This window comes from Amphiura filiformis, chromosome 13 (genome assembly GCF_039555335.1).
Source record: "Amphiura filiformis chromosome 13, Afil_fr2py, whole genome shotgun sequence".
NCBI classification, from domain to species: Eukaryota; Metazoa; Echinodermata; class Ophiuroidea; order Amphilepidida; family Amphiuridae; genus Amphiura; species Amphiura filiformis.
In genome coordinates this window covers 58,018,596-58,037,954 of record NC_092640.1, presented here as the reverse complement: position 1 = coordinate 58,037,954, position 19,359 = coordinate 58,018,596, and the positions used below count along the sequence as shown (strand labels likewise).

Genomic DNA, 19,359 nt, shown 5'->3' with positions numbered 1-19,359 from the left:
AAACGTTTAAAAAAAGTTATATTTTGGCTTTTGGTTTAGGTAAAAACGTTTTAATAACATTAAAATGTCGGGTTATATAAAGGTCATGATAACGTTTTAAAACGTTTTGTATGAAAAAACACACTACAACAATATTTTTAAATGTTTTCAAAAAATGTTATTGTAAACTATTTTTGCAAACATCTTTGCCAAATATTGTGTCAATACTTAAATAACATTATGTTAAAATATTTGAATCCAGCAAACACAGAAATGTTCTTAAAATGTTTTTTTCAAAACCTTTTAATAACATTTAAATGTCGGGTTATATAAAGGTCATAAAAACGTTTTTAAAACGTTATTGAAAATATTTTGGGCAAACATTTTTCGCAAAATAAAATAACATTCTGTTTAGAGTGTTTTGTATCAAGTTTTCAAGAATGTTTTTGGAATGTTACTAAAACGTTTTTATACCCTTTATATAACCCGACATTTAAACGTTTTCTGTAAAACATTTTTGTTTGCTGAGCAGTAGATTATCAAAAAATGTTTTTTAAGGTTATGAAAACGTTTTATACTCTTATTAATATACCCTTTATATAACCCGACTTTTAAACGTTTTCTGACAACCTTTTATAACCTTTTGCGAAAGATGGCGAAAACGTTTTGTGTTTGCTGGGTATATACACTTTTTCATAACCATTTACTAGTGTTTTGATGTAATAAAGATCAGTATAATTTCGAGTTCAATTAAATTCTCATACCGTAGTGCAATAAGAAATAATAATAATATATATTAATTTTGTCAATGTATTTGAAAATGTAGTCTAATTAATGCAATATAGTGTGTGCTATGTATTATTGTTTACCTATCTTTTAATATCATTGTTGTACCCAATTAATTTTGGTAATTCATGTAATTTAAGTTAATATAGTAAATTATTCTAAGTGTTTTGTAATTATTTATTTGTATTTTTGTATGTAATAACTGGGCCATATGGAAGAACAGGGGAATACTTAAATTTTCCCCTAAATATGGACCCAGTATAAAGAAGAAATAAACAAACAAACAAACAAACAAACAAACAAACAAACTAAATGCGTTCATCATGATTAAAAACATATTTTTATTTATCAAAAGTCGACTATGGCATAGTATGCTCAGACCTGGTAATGCTCAGAGATGCCCGAGATATCTATGATTTAGCCACAATTTTGACATTGTAGCGAATGGAATGTCTTAGGATGGTTTCAAAAGGGTTGGAAACGCTGATAAATATACGAAACAGCATAGATCTGGGCCAAAAAAGTGCATGTAATCAACAGCTCTACTAGATCCGTGACGTCTGCGCGACGTCACGGGTCTAGCCGGGTCTAGCCCTGGGTATAGCCCCCTTCATCTGGCCAGACGCCACCAACGGCATCTATCTCTAGTTTCGAAAAACTCTGGGGCTGAGGATCACAAAAATGTAACATATTTGCGCGTAGGACATATAGTTATCAAGTTCCGAGGCTCAGCAGGTCCAAGGTCAATTTATATGTTGCACAGGTGTGAAAAATTAAAGTTGCTACGATTTTCGTGGATAGTATCTGCGATGTCAAGTTCAAAAAATAGATGATGAATTAATAAAAATTCCACTGAATCATATTAAAGAATAGTTTTTACTATCTGCGATGTCAAGTTCAAAAGATAGATGATATAGAAATACAAATTCCATTGAATCCTATGGAATCCTATTATATTTTGACTCTTTGCTGTGTAACATGCAAACTATTATTTCTCTGAAACCTCTTAGCCAGGAGAACAGTTTGCCTCAACCTTTTTACGAAAAATTTGAGCAACTTTTGCAAATCGAAACATCGCAGGCACCTCTCTCATAATAATTACAAGGTTTTTGTTTCTTCCCAGCCTATCTTAGGATCAAATTCTATAATAGGCCTACTGTTAATTGTGTGTCGTCAGCATACATATCGAAATTAACAGCATACTTACGTATAATATCATGAATATTGCAACCGCATAGGTGCGAGTGTAGATCCGTGGGGATGTCCATACTACATTAGCTCATCAGAATAAGATCCAGAATAGTGAGGCGATTCATTATTTTCATAATTTTAACTAGAATAGATGGGGGGGGGGGGGGAGTATTGCTGTAGAAAAGGTAGGTACATCGTTATGAAATAGGCACACGACCGAATCCGGATTCGTCTTTTATATAGTTCAGTAAATTCATGTTACGCATGAATTATTTTGAATTAGAGAATAGGGGGCCGCGCCAGCGCGTTAGCTAACCATTGAAATCGCAATCGATGTAGCTAACACTGTATGCCGCCCTCTTTTGCTTTACTTATCACGCTTCCATGTACAGCTATATCGCTTGATCCTTTTGTTCTCTAATTATTCAAAACGATTCATGCGTAACATGCATAAATTTATCATCAAAAAGACAAATCCGGATTCGGCCGTCTGCCGAATTCATAGCGATATGTACCAGTATGGGTCGCATTTTAACCTACCTCTATAACAACGGGTCATTTTGGGTGCAATGTTAGTGGATGTGTCGTTAAATTGATAATACAAATGGATCGGTTTGGGCTTTGTTTTTACAATGAGAGAAATTGATTCTCGCAACCAAATCTTTAATACAAGAATCAATATGAGAATCGATTCTGTGATTCTCGTCGAAATCAAGGCAATGGCTTCATTGGTTCATTTTCTATAAGATCAATGTATTTACTCTGCAGAAATAAACAGACTGTAATATTTAAGCAAAAAAGCTCGAACTGGAAATATATAGCAGAAGGCTTCGATTCGCCTTACCCAGCTACATGTATAATGACCTCAAAAGGAATGTCTTTTTAGGAGGACTATTCCAGCTTGGTTGAATATCCGTGTCCCACATGCGAAGTTTCGTCCCGATATTTCAATCTTTTTAGATATGAGAGACAACAGATGTGCATTTGGAGGTTTCATAAAATACTGTATAGGCTTCCAAAATCAACTTAGGTAGGTAGGAATAATGGTTATAATCCCACTAGGTAGATAACAATCATTGTTTAAGTCATCCTAGGTAAATAACACTCATTGAAGAAGTCATCTTAGGTAGATAGCACTCATTGTTGAAGTCATCTTAGGTAGATAGCACTCATTGATATGATATGATATGATTTTATTAACCTGCACAACATCGCGGCCAAACGGCCGAATCGCATTATACAAGAGACAATAAACAACTATTATGAAAGAAATCAATTACACAAAATTATAAAGCAAAAAAAGAAAAAAAAGGCAACTTGGCATGGAAAAACAGCAGAGAGATGCAAAAGGGCACATTGGGAAGCCACCAGCACACAAGCTACTACTGCTTATTCAACAGATTAATGTAGTAGGGAATGGGGCTTTCAGCAAATCTGCTTGTGCGTGCACGCAATTTGGAGATATGGGCTGCATTTCTCAGCTGTCTTCCATGGACTTCACTTCTACTAGGAGGGAGCAACATGTTGGTACGCTCTGATTTAGCAAGCGATTGCGCGAACTTAAGCGAGTGTTGTTCCCTACTGGCAGAGAGGCTCAGAGAGAGTCTAGCTTACATGCACTAACTGCATTATCATACGAAATATAATTAGCACCCAAAATGATTCTGCATGCCCTTTTTTGGACTCGCTCAAGTGTATTTGATTGTTTAACAGTGAGCGCTGAATGCCAAATGGCACCAGAGTATTCCAATAGGGGACGTATGTAACCAACATAAACTGTGGTCAGCTCCGAAACGTTGAAACCAAAACGTTTCAGAGAACGGAGCATGAAGAGGCGTTTGTTTGCACACTTGCACATGTGATCCACCTGGGCATCCCATTTAAGATCTTGCTCTATGAAGATGCCCAGGACTTTGGCAGATGAAATAAAAGAAAGCAATGAATGGCCTATCTTCAGAATGGGATGAGAAGGTGGGTTTCTCATGAAACAGATTTGAATGGCTTGACATTTGTCAGGGTTGAGTTTCAGGTGGTTACTTACAGACCAGTCCAGGAAGTTATCAAGATCAGACTGAAGGTTGCCTTTCTCACTACATGCACGGTTCTCAACGAGTGTGAGATCGTCGACATATTTCCAGTAGTGAGAACTGCAACCTTCAGCAGCGTCGTTGATGACAGCCTGGAAAATGATGGGACCAAGTTTGGTACCTTGCGGGACACCAGCACACAAGGGGGCATAATCAGACATGGTTTGGTTATATCTCACACACTGAGTGCGATTATTGAGGAAACTGCAAACCCAAGGAACGATAGCCCCCCGGACCCCCAAAGCAATCAACTTTTCAACTGCTATATTGTGGTTTACCAGGTCAAATGCCTTGGAGAAGTCCGTGAGGACTACCGTACCTACATTGTTGCGTTTGTCTGAACCTTGGAAAAGTGTGTGCACAAGATTGATCAGGTAATGGGATGTTGATATACCACTGACATTCCCAAATAGATTTTTATCTATGTATGGTTCAATATCATACACAATCCATTTTGCCACAAACCCTTCGGCAACCTTAGCAAAAATATCAGTAAGTGATATAGGCCTCATTTTATCAATGCTGGGTGGGTGTTGCTTTGGAATGGGGACAACTATGGCAGATTTCCACTGGTGTGGCACAATTCCCTCCTCAAAAGAACAATTCAACACATCTGTTAAAGGGCCACTCAGTTCATAAGCAAATTCCTTTATGATTTTGGGAGGAATTCCATCCGGGCCACTTGATTTTGAAGTTTTAACTCTCTTAAGCTCGCTATACACATCCCATGGATAAAGAACGGGGGCAGGTTTCACAGCGGGCAAGAAGTTAGGAAGCTCAGAATGATGATCCAAGGGATTAACATGGGAGGACACGCTCACAAACTTGGAATTAATGGCATTAGCCATTGCCTTGTGGTTAGCCCTATCCACTCCTGGGATGTGCATGTCAAGATCAGAATTGCTGGAATTAAGCATACACTTGATTTGTTGATACCATTTACGAGGTTCAGTCTTTTGCAACTTTCTCACTCTGTCTGCATTATAATTCACTTTAGCTTTCTCAATTTCTCTCTTCACCTCATTACGCAACTGGCGCCATTTTGAGGTTTCATGAGCTTCAAATGCTGCTTGACGTTTTGATATGAGTTTCTGATGAATTTTGAGTAATTTAGTAGGAAAGTAAAGTTCCATACCCTTGTTTAACACAGAATACAGAGCATCCGTTTTATTTTGAGTACCATTGCATTCGTGGATCTCACTCCAACTCTGATCCTGAATCCATCTACCAAACGCTCTGATATTATCATCACGAAAAGGCCGTGTAATCCTGGACTTAACTGTGTTCTTAGCAGTGGTGTTTTAGGCTTCCATAGAACACATGCATGATCACTTTTACCAATTGATGAGAGAGCAGATGGTGGTAAATAATGGGTTTGGATATTAGTTAGAATGAGATCCAGGGTTGCCTGGCCTCGAGTAGGAAATGTAATTATCTGATTAAGATCATTACCACGAGTTATAGCATTAATGTTCATTCGGTTGAAATCACCAGAAATACAGAACCCCATTTCAGGATAACGAGTGCGAAGATGGTCAGTCGTTTCAATAAGGTGCTTCTCGAGAACAGGTTGGAAAGGGGAATCAGTTACTATGTAAACACAACAGAAAGTTATAGCAGATATTCCTCTTGGTAATCGGTGAGGCCTAACTTCAACCCACAAACATTCCAGCTCGTCCGGTACTAGACTACCCCGTAGTCCACTTGCCCATTGTGCATACTCTGGATATTGTATTTAAGCTTAAAACTCTGATTTAATTAATGTGTGCACAATAATTGATAGATTTTCACATCTGATCAGTCACCCTACTCCCTCTGTTTGTTAGCTTCCCAAGTGGACTACTGACATTGCCTTGCGGTTAAGATTTTTAACATGGGACTCTATGGAGAGTTAGGCCAATTTCTGGCCTAACTAAAATTGTCCATGATGTAATGCATCTTTAAATGGATCTGCCTTGTGATTGGTCGCCCATACCTCGCTATGGTTTAAATCGTCTGGGCCCGCGCCATTACCATTAACTACACCGTAAACAACTGTCTGTGGTATTTGCGGCGCTTTTGTGTTGACGCGAAAGTTAATCTCTCATCAAACATCTAGCTCGTCCATGCTTAGTACTTGTGGTTAATGGACTGATAAACAAGTATGCTTGACAGTGTGTTTTTAGAGAGCAAGGTCCAGGGGGTAAAGTTCTGCTTACAATTCAAAGTTCATAGTTGAATTATCGGGGTTCGCTATCAATAAACTGGCAGATTCAAAAATCAGAATTGTTCAGTATTAAAGTGAGCCGTTATAATTATGCAAGATAATGTTGCATTCAATTACTTTTATTGTCACTAATCGTTAGATATTTTTAACTCTTTATGACCATTTTACTATTGAATACTTTAATTTGAATAAACTTCAGTATAATTTTGAGTTCAACGAAATGGGGTCATCATGACTAATAATAACATATTTTTAATAAAATTCGACTATGGCATAGTCTAGTCCGGTACCTGAATGTCAAGCATTTTTGAGGGGATCTCGTTCTTAACATAGATGGCCACACCACCACCCCGGCAAGCTTCTCTACTTTGGGAGTACAAGGAGTAACCCGAGATGTTTACTTGGCATGGGGATAGTTCAGGGGCGCACCAGGATTCACTAACGATCCCAATATCAATCTGTTCTTGGCGCCAGATAATATCAACTTCATCCCTCTTATTAACTATAGATTGAGCGTTAGTCATAAATACTGTTGGTAATTGAGAGGTAACATTTTTGGGAAGGTTAGGCTGTCTTTTTTTTCAACCACGTTTACCCCGGTGACGCCAACGTTTTCTTTCAGATTTTTTGTGTCCAATAAGAGGAATATCATGATGGTGGATCATGCAGGGTTGACGGAGCAGATTGAGAGAATCTAGATGTTGGCAAGTTTCTGCTGATAGTGGACATGTAGTATATTCAGTACATAAACCATGTAAAAATATAGCTGAATACTGAATGCATTTGAAGGCCAATGACATCGATGACTGAGATGAGTTGAAAGAATGATCATCACTGTCCATACTTAAAGAGTACTTGAGTAGATTGGGAACAATCTCATGAGTAGATCCAGTCAATAGAGAGATTGCGAAATTTACGTGAAGCGTGACACGGGAACGCGAACAGCAAGCTACATTAGTCGAAAATCGGTTATTATGCCCTCTAGAGGGTGAAATCTATTGTGAATTGGTCAATCGTGGAATTACCGTAAGGCGATTACGTTGCGGTTGGTAGCAAAAAATGACGTTCCAAAATGACAAAAAAACGCATTATAAAATGCAGAAAATGTTATGTTTATCATGTTATGAAACGAATCAAAGTATCCTAATAGAACAAGTAGAGTCCGACATGTAATAAAATCCATTTTGGGGTTAAAATTTGATCTCGTATAGACAAGAAGAAGTGAACAAATTTCGATTTTTTTCGACGGGAATTCGAACGGGCAGATTGCCTATTCATTTGTGTGTGGAAAATGCCGTCCAAAAATCAGCTTGCGAAGAGGCGTTTTAGGCAAGATTGTGTCGTGTTACGGCATAAATGCGGTATAATTGTCTGTTTGGGACGGGGAACAGAAGTTCGTGCAACGCTATTTTTCGCCTTGCTTTTTCGTTGTGCATTAAACAGCTGTCAAAGTGTTTTGCTTATGGATACTATTCAGCAAACTCCAAAATGTTTTTAAAACATGATAATGCATGTGTTTTTGGTTTTAGTTAAAATGTTTTGATAACATATCGATGTATGTTTATATAAAAATCATGAAAACTCGTGTTATACTGAAAAAATAATACAACAACATTTTAAGCCAAAATTGAAATGCTATAGTAAAATATCATTTGGCAAACATATTTAAGTGTCTATTGTGTTAGAACGTTTATCAGCAAGTTTAGAACAAAGGGTTTTTTGAATGTTATTAACACTTTTAATGCCCTTGACCCTCGCATAACCTTTAACCCGACATTTAACGTTTTCTGTAATATATTTGTGTTTGCTGGGTAGAAATCGAACTAGGCATATTAGATTATCTATTTTCATTTTGCTTTAGAAAGTAAACAGGGTATTATTTATATGATAATGGAGTTTGTTTCTTGTTATTCGAATAATATACACCAAGACTTCCCAAGCATCCAACACCAAACTCTGTTTAGATTATTTAGACAAATAGCATACACGTGTGAACATACTAGGCCTATACTCATTTTCCAATAGCCCGCAAAACTCAAATATCGCTAATCTGGACTGAATGCTTAGAGCATTATAGATACAGCCCGTCGTATTTGCATATCAATACCGAGGAAAGTAGTTCGATGAAAGAAGATAATCTTCTCTGGTTCGATGCACCCAAGGTGAATCAATGGGTGCTTCCTATTACCTTTAGATTATTTGTCTCAGCATAGCGCCATCATGATTGCAATTGCGTTTACACGTAGTCTTGGTTCAGACTCTATGCGGCTATCACGAACATACTAGGAACGACGAGCGTTAGGACCGACACAAACTGGCTGTGTAGGAGGCTATAGTTTGGATGTGAACGGGACTATGACGTTCTACGGCAAAATGCAGAAATCCGTAACCCGTATGGCGTCTGCAGTGAACGCCTCTCCGCAATCTCTCTAATAAGTTGAGAGGTACTTGAAACCCGTGGTCAGTGCACAGGAGATGTGTAGGCCAGTGTTCAGTGCTATTAGGTCTACTATACTCACAGTTACAGTCTTGTCCCAGTAGTAGGATAAGAAAAAACAAAATCCAAGCAAAACATGGAAAATTGGGTCTCGATCTGCTAATTCCATACATAATGGTGATCCATGTATGTAACTAAGACACCAGAAAAAATGTTAAATTCAAAAATACATCAAAACAGGAAAATTTAACATGTAAAGTAGAGAGCCTGTGAAAAGCTGCCACTAGGCGCTGCAACTGGCCCAATGTCGAAGTCATCAACTGGCCCATTGTTGAAGTCATCTTATGTAGATAGTGTAGATAGCACTCATTGTTGAAGTCATCTAAGGTAGATAGCACTCATTGTTAAAGTCATCCTAAGTAGATAACACTTATTGTTGAAGTCACCTTAGGTAGATAGCACTCATTGTTGAAGTTATCTTAGGTAGATAACACTAATTGTTGAAGTCATCTAAGGTAGATAGCACTCATTGTTAAAGTCATCTTAGGTAGATGACAGTTATTGTTGAAGTCATCTTAGGTAGATAACACTCGTTGTTGAAGTCATCTTAGGTAGCTAACACTCATTGTTGAAGTCATCTTAGGTAAATAACACTCATTGTTGAAGTCATCTTAGGTAGATAGCACTCATTGTTGAAGTCATTTTAGGTAGATAAACTCGTTGTCGAAGTCATCTTAGGTAGATAGCACTCATTGTTGAAGTCGTCGTAGGTAGATATCACTCATTGTTGAAGCCTTGTTAGGTAGATAACACTCATTGTTGAAGTCATCTTAGGTAGCTAACACTCATTGTTGAAGTCATCTTAGGTAGATAAAATTCATTGTTGAAGTCATTTTAGGTAGATAAACTCGTTGTCGAAGTCATCTTAGGTAGATAGCACTCATTGTTAAATCATCTTACTTAGATAGCACTCATTGTTGAAGTCATCTTAGGTAGATAGCACTCATTGTTGATGACATGTTAGGTAGATAGCACTCATTGTTGAAGTCATCTTAGGTAGATAACACTCATTGTTGAAGTCATTTTAGGTAGATAAACTCGTTGTCGAAGTCATCTTAGGTAGATAGCACTCATTGTTAAAGTCATCTTAGGTAGATAGCACTCATTGTTGAAGTCATCTTAGGTAGCTAACACTCATTGTTGAAGTCACCTTAGGTAGATAACACTCATTGTTGAAGTCATCTTAGGTAGATAGTCTCGTTGTCGAAGTCATCTTAGGTAGATAGCACTCATTGTTGAAGTCATTTTAGGTAGATAAACTCGTTGTCGAAGTCATCTTAGGTAGATAGCACTCATTGTTGAAGTCGTCGTAGGTAGATATCACTCATTGTTGAAGCCTTGTTAGGTAGATAGCACTCATTGTTGAAGTCATCTTAGGTAGATAAAATTCATTGTTGAAGTCATTTTAGGTAGATAAACTCGTTGTCGAAGTCATCTTAGGTAGATAGCACTCATTGTTAAATCATCTTACTCATAGAACTCATTGTTGAAGCCATGTTAGGTAGATTGCTGAAACCATTTTAGGTAGATAGCACTCAATGTTGAAGTCATTTTAGGTAGATAACATTCAGTGTTGAAGTCATCTTAGGTAGATAACACTCATTCTTGAAGTCATCTTAGGTAGATACAGTGGGGTAGCGACGGGTGGTGGGGGCAGAGGGGGGCACGTGCCCTGGGTGCCACCCTTAGGGGGCGCCGAATTGACCAATTCAGCATCGATTCTGTGCCCCCTTCTAACTATGAAAGTCAAAATTTTCGCGCAATTTCAGCACAAAATCATTTGAAAGATCAATCTAAGACCGATATTTAACTTCATCATAACCAAAGTTAATGAGTGATAGGCCCTATTTGTGCAAATTTTGTTTCACAAATTGGGGGCGCCATTATGTATCCTTAGCTCTGGGAGCTAAAACTCCTAGCTACGCCATTGGATATATAACATCTTGGGTAGATAGCACTCATTGTTGAAACCAGTACCTCGAATGAAGGCAGTATATTTGTTTTATATCCTTCATTCATAGATTTTTTGTTCATTGATTGGTTAAAAGATTACACGAAAACTCCACCATGTTGCGAGAAAGGCCTAGGTAGGACCTATGCACGGTAGGCCGGTTTAGGCGGTCCATGTGTTCGTGGTTTTTTACACTTACACTTACACTTAGATTTGATGGGTTAAAATTATAGGTTTAAGCCTTTTAGTTCCCCATATCCATTCTTGCTCCAAAACTTGTCAATTTTGCCCTTGAATTGGTTTGTTGTCTTAACATTCACTACTTCTTTGGGAAGTTTATTCCATGTATCTACCACTCTCTGGGAGAAGAAAAACTTCCTCAGGTTTAGACCTTTGTGCAGCTGCTTCTTGAAGAGCTTAAAGTTGTGTCCTCTGGTGTCTGTGTTGTGTGACTTGGTGAAGAGCTCCTCTGGTCTGATGTCTTCTAGGCCGTTCAAGATTTTGAATACCTCTATCAGGTCTCCTCTTAATCTTCTGACCTCTAGCGGGTAAAGATCCAATTCTTCAAGCCTTTCCTGATATGGTTTGTCTCTTAAACTTGATACCAGTTTAGTAGCTCTTCTTTGCACCTTTTCGATTTCTTTGATATCGTTGACTTGGTAAGGACTCCATGCTTGGACACAATACTCCACATGTGGACGAACATAGGCTCTATACAGGATGGAGAAACTCTCTTTATCAATGTACTTGAATGTTCTCTTGATGATTCTCAGACTCGTCATGGCCTTGTTGGCAGCCTTTGTACACTGCATTGATGGTTTGCAGTCATCTGTGATGTAAACACCCAGATCCTTCTCCTCTTTGGCCACCACAATTTCATCATCTCCAAGGACATAGGCTCTCTCAGGGTTGTCGTTTCCCAGGTGCATGCATTTACATTTTGATGCATTGAAACGAAGGAGCCATGTATCTGACCAGTCCTTGAGTTGGTTGAGATCATCCTGTATAGCATCACTTCCTTCAGAGCTGTCTTTCTTGACCCTGTTGTACAGCTTGGTGTCGTCAGCAAACATTTTAGTTGTTGACGTAACTACCTCTGGCAAATCATTGACGTACAATACAAAGAGTATTGGCCCTAACACTGACCCTTGCGGTACGCCACTCATGACATCGGCCCAGTCTGACAATTCTTTTCTCACTCCAACCTGTTGTTTCCTATCCTGAAGGAAATCCTTGATCCAGTCTAAGATCTTGCCAGAAATCCCATAAGCTCTCAGTTTGGAGATAAGCCGTTTATGAGGAACTGTGTCGAAGGCCTTTGCGTAGTCAAGATATATGACATCTACTCCAAATCCTTCATCCAAGCTTCCTGTGATGTCTTCTAGAGTGGTGAGTAAGTTGGTCATGCATGATCTTCCACTTCTGAACCCGTGCTGATCTTCTGAGAGCAGATTATGTTGGTTGACATGGTCGAGAATGGCATCTCTCAGTAGCGACTCCATGATTGTGCAAGGAACGCTGGTAAGGCTGACTGGTCTGTAGTTGCAAGCCTGGTTTTTTTACCCTTTCTTGAATATTGGTGAAACTCTTGCCAGCGATTTCTTAAAGATCCTGAACAGAGGGACAGCCATTTCATTCTTGCATTCTTTGAGAACGTTAGCATGTACTTGATCTATATCTGGTGACTTATCTTGCTTCAACTTATCCAGCTTCTTCACTACATCATCAAGAGTAAACTCTGCTCCACTGAGCTCTTCCATGTCTGGCTTACGGTCTGATAGAGTTGGTGGTTCGCCATCAGGTTCTTGTGTGAAGACACTCTGAAAGAAGTTGTTCAAAACATCAGCTGTTTCTTTGTCAGTCTTGGTAAGATCACCCTGCTCATTCTCCAATTGGGAGACTCCTGACTTGACCTTTTGTTTAGCACGAACATAGCTGTAGAAGGCTTTCGGTTTCTTCTTAAAATCTCTCATGATTTTCTTCTCATAATCTACCTGGGCTCTTCTAACTTTCTTCTTGGTTATGTTACTCTGCTTCCTATACGCCTCATAATCTTTGTACTGTTGTGTCTTCCTGTATCGCTGATACATGTTGTATTTCTTCCGAATTGACCGCTTTACTCCAGACTTCAACCATTGCGGCTTCTTGCTTTTCTTCTTCTTGAGGGGAACATGTTCATGTATGGTTGTTTCATACGCTTCTTTGAAGATGTTCCATGCTTCATTGCAATTCTTATCTTTAAACTCTTCTTCCCAATTCACATTCTTGAAGTGGTTCTTGACCTTAGCACTCATTGTTGAAGCCATCTTAGATATATAGCACTCATTGTTGAAATCATCTTAGGTAGATAGCACTCATTGCTGAAGTTATCTTAGATAGCACTCATTGTTGAAGTTATCTTAGATAACACTCATTGTTGAAGTCATCTTAGGTAGATAGCACTCATTGTTGAAGTCATGTTAGATAGATAACACTCGTTGTCGTTGATTGTTGAAATCATCTTAGATAGCACTGATTGTTGAAGTCATCTTAGGTAGATAGCACTGATTGTTGAAATCATCTTACATAGCACTTATTGTTGAAGTCATCTTAGGTAGATAACACTCATTGTTGAAATCATCTTAGATAACACTTATTGTTGAAGTCATCTTAGGTAGATAGCACTCATTGTTGAAGTCATTTTAGATAGCACTCATTGTTGAAGTCATCTTAGGTAGATAGCACTAAATATTGAAGCCATCTTAGATAGCACTCATTGTTGAAGTTATCTTAGATAACACTCATTGTTGAAGTCATCTTAGGTAGATAGCACTCATTGTTGAAGTCATGTTAGATAGATAACACTCGTTGTCGAAGTTATCTTAGGTAGATAGCATACAATGTTGGCGCCATCTTTAAGTAGATAGCACTGATTGTTGAAGTCATCTTAGGTAGATAGCACTCATTGTTGAAGTCATTTTAGATAGCACTCCTTGTTGAAGTCATCTTAGGTAGATAGCACTCATTGTTGAAGTTATCTTAGATAGCACTCATTGTTGAAGTCATCTTAGGTAGGTAACACTCATTGTTGAAGTCATCTTAGGTAAATAACACTCATTGCTGAAGTCATCTTAGGTAGATAGCACTCATTTTTGAAGTCATCTTAGATAGCACTCATTGTTGAAGTCATCTTAGATAGCACTCATTGTTGAAGTCATCTTGGGTAGATAGCACTCATTGTTGAATTCATCTTAGATAACACTCATTGTTGAAGTCATGTTAGGTAGATAGCACTGATTGTTGAAGTCATCTTAGATAGCACTGATTGTTGAAGTCATCTTAGGTAGATAGCACTCATTGTTGAAATCATCTTAGGTAGATAGCACTCATTGTTGAAGTAATCTTAGGTAGCACTCATTGTTGAAGTCATCTTAGGTAGATAGCACTCATTGTTGAAGTCATCTTAGGTAGCACTCATTGTTGAAGTCATCTTGGGTAGATAACACTCATTGTTGAAATCATCTTATATAACACTCATTGTTGAAGTCATCTTAGGTAGATAGCACTCATTGTTGAAGTCATCTTGGGTAGATAACACTCATTGTTGAAATCATCTTAGATAGCACTCATTGTTGAAGTCATCTTGGGTAGATACCGGGTAACACTCATTGTTGAAATCATCTTAGGTAGATAGCACTCATTGTTGATGTCATCTTAGGTAGATAGCACTCATTTCCACCAAAATTCACCCCGATCATGGACCAAAATAGTGTAAAATACAAATTTTTTGCGCGCTGCGCTCGCACATTGTTACAATCAAGCCCTTTTGATCACAACCAATGGCGAAAATAGTGTAAAATGCAAAATATTTGCGCGATACGCGCGCACATGGTCCCAATTTAGCTTTTTGGAACCTCAAAGACATGTACAGTCACTCTACAAACTAATCCGGTATGTATTATGATGCATCTGCCATTTTTTTCGTCGGTGCCCCCAAATTTTTATCCCCCCGGACCAAGATAGCTGGCTACGCCCATGAGTGTAGGCTATACTATTAATAATAGCTTGGAGATCCCCATGTGGCTCAATTTGACCATAGTATTGCACGATGTAGAAAAATCCCGGTAATAAGTCTTAGGTAGATAACACTCATTGTGCTCTTCCCTTCCCAAAGGAGGTCTTTTGTCGACTTGATTCAAGTCTGGTTTATGAAACAACACATCTGTGAATAAAGTAAGCTAAAGTTGATCAGTGCAGGAATAGCCTGTTTCCTGGTGAGTGATTGGTGAAAGCAGCACCGTTTTGGAAATTGCCATCTGTGCAATGATTTTATACTCAAAGGATAATTATATAAATTCAAGTCAACAGTATACTTCGTTGAACAGTGATTTTCGCAGGACAAGTGAATTAGGATATAGGCCTACATCAGTCGTCCTGAACATTGAGTGCACGCAACAGAACTTTGCAAGAAGAGGCTGCCGGATAAGTACCCTATATAGTCCTGAGTGCATTTGATTAATTATATGTAAATGATTTGATGGTCACTTGCAAAATCATTGTTAAATCATATAGGGTGAGATTAGTCCGACGAGTAGGACCTTTTTTCTAAGTTTACCAGACTATACACATTTCACACTATTATAACAAGGGTCATTATACTAATTTAGTAGGTGTATGACTTACTCTGATGACGGCAATGATTTACTTAGAATACTGTTAAAGCTTTATTAATGTTGTCCTCCACACCCTTATTAAGATTAGGTTAATTGAATGTTGCTATAATTGCATTATTGTTTGATTCCAAGACATGAGGATTTCCCTGAAACATCAAGACAATGCATAACCTCGCATCAGTGACATCACACATTCTTAGGCCATGTTTGGTGTCCTTTGTCTTATAGACAGGAAGCTATTATGTTCCTGCTCACATACCATAACTTTGGGCCAATCAGAGTTAGTTCATCTCTTACTCCCACACATTCTAATTGTATATTAATTATGTTGTATCAACCGGTAGTTAGTTAAGATTGGAGATCGGCAGTAAAGAGTAATGATTGGAGATCTCTCGAGTTAACATCGTATTATGGTTACATAGATATTAAATATTACTTCTACAACATAACATCTTATTCCCCGTTTGATTCATTTATATCCCGGTCATACTATGATCACTATCTCACATGGCTCAAGAAAGACGAATCGCGGAAGTCTAAAAAACAGGTCCTACTCGTCGGACTAGGTGAGATGGGGTAAGTGGGAAAGTGGGGCAAGTGTGACACTTACTATACTATTCTTCATTCTTCAGCACTAAATCCGCCAATACGATACCGAATGTCCCACTTTATATGATACCCCATTGCAAATAAACCATATGTTATAGTTTCACTGCTCATTTGAAGTTTATTTGGTATGAGCTGTGGGAGATGCTTGAGACCAACACACTACTGTGGTGGGGTTAGTGGGACAGTTGAGTCATTACATAATTGGCCCTGCCATTCTGTACCGGCACTGAATTGGAGTATTGCCCCAAAACTAACACCAGACATTGTCCTAGGATTATACCGTTATAAAAACATAAGTCCAATCTATTCACTTAGAGGAGTTTTATACGGTATACAATCATATCCTTTAGTGTCTCACTAACCGCCCCATGTTACCCAACTTTAGGCCCTATTTGTCAAAAATTCAGATGATTGTTAACTTTATCAAGCAGTGTGTTTTGGGTGAAAGGTTAGTTGGTCTTGAGTCATTTTTTTTCGTGGGGGGGGGTGTGGGGCAATGAGAAAGTGAATTTTCGAAAAAGTGCTGCAAAAAGCGCATATTTTCGTAATTTTGAGTTTTTACTGGGGGAAACTTGGGGTGGGGGTGGGAAGAGTTCGGACGAGGGGGGGTGGGGGCATCAAGTTCCCCCTCATGCTCCCCGTGGCGACGCCACTGTGTAACATCACTTTTTAGGCTAAACTGGCCACATACAGGCATCAACATGGGGGGGGGGGGGGTGATTGTATGGACCACTCCCACGGTCCCACCCCTTATCAAAATATTGGGGAATTCCCATCCTCATGATGGACGTGTTGGTGAAATCCGACTTTTTTCTTGTACCGTACCGGGGCCCGTATGATATTAATTATTTTAATCCCGGGATTTTCACTTCGCGTTTCTTTCCTTCCCTTCAAGCTCCACATCTTATTAATTTCATCTTTTTTAACATCCTTATCTTTCGCTTTTTACATTTCAACATTTTGCGATTTGTTTTTTTCTGACTAGGCCTATAATATATTATATTAATAGTCGGACAAGTTCAATAGCTTTGAAATTAACATTGTTTTAAACTTTTACAGAAAACTTTTTAGTCCATGCACTGTCTGATGAAGTCCTGGAAAGTATCTAGCGCCATCTCCTTACGGGGGCCACAAGCATTTATTTTAAACTGCCTTTATTATCTTGTGTTTAATTTTATTTTCTTGGTGTCACTCATTTAAAAACTTAAAATGAACTATAGAGCGATATCAATTTTTAAACCACGTATCCTTCAAATGTAAAGTATATAAAATCACTGCTACACAATAATGGGTTTATTGTTAATTGATACTCATATTTTCCCTAAAAGTGGCTACCCCGGTAAACTTTCGCTTGTCCAAAAATGGAAAGGGTCGTAGGACACTGTAAACGGTGTACGCTATTGTACTGATACACTGACGCGGATATTGTAAGGTGAGACATAGCATAGGAATTTGCCCTCTTCGTGTTTCCTTCAAGCGATTTACCGTCAAATTTGTTTTCAACTATTGTCACAGATTTCTTGGCTTTTGAATATTACAGACACTCAGAATTAAGGTCCGTTTCTCGTCTTGGTAAGTGAACGTGTTTACTGCTGTTTTTTTCCTAAAGTTTATAAGCCTACTGCCTACTTGCTTCAGTACATGAGTACATGCCCTACTGTATAATTTAGTACGGTATTATTTCCTGCATCGATGGTGAACTTCGACTTCAAAGCATTACCCATGAACTCGAGTGTGTGGGACTCCTGCCATGTTTATAAGTTGAAGATCTTTTCTATTTTCATGTAAAGTAAAGAGTACATATATAGTTTGACAGGAAAGTTTGCACGGAATCAAACCGATACTTGATGAATATAATGCAGGGCCGGGCACGGGCGTTGTTTAAGCCGATTTTGACGGGGGATTTCCGCATCGGTAAACGAGACGAGTGCTGCTCAGTCTGTGTACAATGTAGTCGCGTCGTGTTCCTGAATTCCTACTCGTTCAAGCAACATATTCAGGGATATTAAGTTTCTGAGCTTGCGACCTTCTGTCTAGCTAAAGTTCTCATAATGTTGTTGCGTTTGTTGCACCTTCTAATAATGTATAGTGAATTGAGGCTTACCAGGCCAGGGAAGTTCTATGTATCCATTATCCATCGCTTTCATTTACCTCATATTTTTTAAAATTTTCATGTAACGTTTTTAATCCAGACTTTTAATACTTTTTATGCTGATAAATAAGTTTGTTAGGGCTGTGCAATAATTATGAACCCTGCTGGTGGGATGGGAGGGTAATTAGAAATTTCTGCTGAGCCAAGGGGGGGCAGCAAGCAATTTTTGGCTCTTAGGGGTCCATCCCTCATCTTCTAAAATAAAAAAGGGCTGAGTACTAGCAATGTCAGTTTTATGTAAAAACTATTGTTTTGTCCCCGGGATTTTGTCAATATAGAAAAAAATGGTGGGGATGTGAAACTAATTTTAAATTTTAAGTGGCCCAAAGGAAGGGTCAACACCGGGGGTCAGCGTTTGAATCCCAGGGTTTGACTGAAGTTCATATGGCTTTGACTTTGTGTATTGAATTGGGGAGCTTTAAAAAATTTAATGTGTGAAGTTTTTTATTGTTTTTCTGGACAGTGCATGGACCACATCAAAATCAGTTTGGTGGCAGGAGTGGGATTTTATACTTGTTACTGATGCGCACAATTGGAAGCGTGCGATCACTTGCAGCAATTCAAAAAACCACTGCATGCCGCTACTTGCCTAAAATTGTGCTACTTTTGCAAGTGTCAGGCCACGGCAGTAATTTAATGAATTTAGCTGAGTAAAGGTTTGACAGAGTGTCTGAAGCCCCAAATTGAAATAAGAAAGGGTTTTGTGACCCTTTTAAAGGGGCATTTCGTGATCCACAGCCTCATCCCCCCACTTTTCTCAAAAAAAGTTTAGATTTTTATATCACTGGAAACCTCCAGCTACATAATGTTTATGTACAAAATATTTCTTGCAGATTAAATCATTTAGCAAAGATATCGTGAAATTTGAATTTCGTTCTGGTGCACCAGAACGAAATTACAACGCATTGTCTATGGAGCAGTGTAATACACATAATCATGCATAACTTCATGAACATAAAATCGGAATCAACTGAAATCTACTGAAAAATGTCATAAAAAGAGGATGCTAGAATCACGAAATACTCCTTTAATATTGATCGGTCAGTAACTTCCCAATTCCCAGTAAGTTTGGTACCGGTACCGGAAGTTTTTAGTCTAAAGTGTTTTTCCACCCAATTGGGAGATTTGTTTATCTCTCTCTCTCTCTAAGTGCCATATCCAGTGACGTGGGCGACCATGGAATGCCAATCTATCCTGTTCTTTGTCAATCTCAACAGCTTGATGTTATCCACACCCGTCCAGGCTGCAA

General features: G+C 38.5%; 1 protein-coding gene across 1 annotated transcript in view; it reads left to right on the top strand.

The window, feature by feature from the left end:
• Positions 1-17,340: 17,340 nt before the first annotated feature.
• Positions 17,341-19,359, top strand: part of LOC140168571 (cysteine and glycine-rich protein 1-like) — a 49,231-nt gene continuing 47,212 nt past the window's right edge. The window contains exon 1 of the mRNA XM_072191972.1: positions 17,341-17,530. The gene's annotated coding sequence lies outside the window, so the exon portion shown is untranslated. The remainder of the gene's footprint in view (positions 17,531-19,359) is intronic.